Raw genomic sequence first — 2,636 nt, 5'->3', positions numbered from 1 at the left:
TTACATTGGCGAACGCTTTTTCCAGGTCGACAGTTCCTGTGAACGTGTCTTGCTTTTTCTTTAGTTTTGCTTCCATTATTAACCGCGACGTCACAGTTGCCTCTCTCTCCCTTTACCTTGCCTAAAGCGAAACTGATCGTCATCTAGTGCATCCTCAATTTTCTTTTCCATTCTTCTGTATATTATTCTTGTACGCAACTTGGATGCATGAGCTGTGAAGCTGATTGTGCGATAATTCTCGCACTTGTCGTTCTTCCCGTCTTCGGAATTGTGTGGGTGATGCTTTTACGAAAGTCAGATGGTAAGTCGCCAGGCTGATACATTCTACACATCAACGTCTATAGTCGTTTTGTTGCCACTTCCCCCAATGATTTTAGAAATTCTGATGGAATATTATCTATCCCCTCTGCCTTATTTTATCTTAAGTCCTCCAAAGCTCTCTTAAATTCTGATTCTAATACTGGATCCCCTATCTGTTCTAAATCGACTCCTGTTTCTTCTTCTATCACATCATACGTATCTTCCCCCTCATAGAGGCTTTCAGTGTACTCTTTCCACCTATCCGCTCACTCCTCTGCATTTAACAGTGGATTTCCCGTTGTACTTTTAATGTTATCACCTTTGCTTTTAATGTCACCGGTGTTTGTTTTGACTTTCCTTCATTCTGAGTCTGTCCTTCCGACAATCATTTCTTTTTCGATGTCTTCACATTTTTCATGCAGCCATTTCGCCTTAGCTTCCCTGCACTTCCTATTTATTTCATTCCTCAGCGACTTGTATTTCTGTATTCCTGAGTTTCCCGAGGGATATCGTGCCAAAATGTCTGCAGTTGGCGCGTGAGATCTTCCAACTCCAGACCTGGTCGGGGGGCCCTGTCTATAATAATCTAAATGTTCCCAGCTGGCGAGAGATGCGGCGACCTTGCTGGCCGAAGTAGGGTTTGGCAAGCACGAAGGCAAGCAGCAGAAACTCTCACCGTCTGCGGGTGGATGTTACCTTGCTGAAATGTAAGGCCAGGATGGCTTGCCAACTATCGCTCCAATTGGACAGAATTTGGCACGATACCCCTCAGAAGGACATCCAACAACTCTATCAGTCAGTGCGAAGCCGAACAATTGCTTCCATAAGGGCCAGACGTGGACCAGTGCGTTACTGACTTGCTGAATTTGTGAAGCTCTTTCTCGTGAATAAATCATCCAGTTTATGTGAAGCCACATCATTTGTTTGTCTGTACATGTAAATGACATTTACTGATTTCCTTTGCATTCGGACAATTCTTTGGTGGTGCGTAATTTTTTTTTTCCTTACAGTGTATTTGCTGACGACTTACGGAGTCTCCACCACCTTGCATCCGAATCAACGACAATAGCGTTATGGCCCAGAAGTCAACACAAGTAGAACACATAAATGGGCTTCAGCAATAAATACATACAAGACTGTTGAAACTTGCTGACAGGTTAAAACTGTGTACCGGACCGATACTCGAACTCGGGACCTATGCAAAGGTCTCGACTTCGAGTCTCGGTTCTGCACACAGTTTTAACCTGACAGCCAGTTTCGTATCAGCGCACACTCCACTATAGAGTGAAAATCTCTTTCTGGATACAAAACTGTTGTCTGAACATTGTTGTACACCTACAGCTCAAGTAGAAAATACACGTATCTGGGAACTAACATTAACATACAGTGGGATAAGTCGCAAGAAATGGAAATCTGTATGGAGAAAACCAGAGCCTCGCTTTGAAGAATGTACTCTCAATCGAAAACAATTACTATTTCTGCCGCTCGGGATTAACCGAGCAGTCTAAGGCGCTGCAGCTGATCCCGGCGGAAGTTCGAGTCCTCCTTCGAGCATGGGTGTGTGTGTGTGTGTGTTTGTCCTTAGGATAATTTGGGTTATGTAGTGTGTAAGCTTAGGCACTGATGACCTTAGCAGGATAATTTAGGTTATGTAGTGTGTAAGCTTAGGGACTGATGACCTTAGCAGTTAAGTCCCATTAGATTTCACACACATTTGAACAATTACTATTTCTACTTTGCCACATCTTTCCTGTCCGTTACTAAGGAACTGAGTGCAGTGCTCTGACCCAGACGACGGACAAACGACTCTGACATTTGAACTGTGCTGGTTGTAAAGGAAAAATGTTGAGAGTTTCGTGGAAAATGTTCAAATGCGTGTGAATTCCTAAGGGACCAAACTGCTGAGGTCATCGGTCCCTAGAATTACACACTACTTAAACTAACTTATGCTAGGAACAACACACACACCCATGACCGAGGGAGGACTCGAACCTCCGGCGGAAGGGGCCGCCCAGTCCGTGACATGGCGCCTCAAACCACGCGGCCACTCCGCTCGGCAGTGTCGTGGAGAGTCAAAGTTACTAACAATAACATTCTCTGCAAAATCCATAAAGAAAAAGAACTCCTATCCTCTTTAGTACCACTAGTGTCAGTCTGACCCCAACCGCGCATTTGAAATATGTATGTCCCTTCTTTTTAAAACTATTATTTTTGAAATACATGATTCTCTCTCTCTCTGTGTTATTTGTATCCTTTGATGTTTTGTTCGGTCTTAGATCTATAACACATTAAGATTTATTCGTGATTTCTTCATTGAGTATCACTGGGGTCAATAT

Source organism: Schistocerca americana, chromosome 2, assembly GCF_021461395.2.
Source record: "Schistocerca americana isolate TAMUIC-IGC-003095 chromosome 2, iqSchAmer2.1, whole genome shotgun sequence".
Taxonomy (NCBI): Eukaryota; Metazoa; Arthropoda; class Insecta; order Orthoptera; family Acrididae; genus Schistocerca; species Schistocerca americana.
This window is presented reverse-complemented; position numbering follows the sequence as displayed.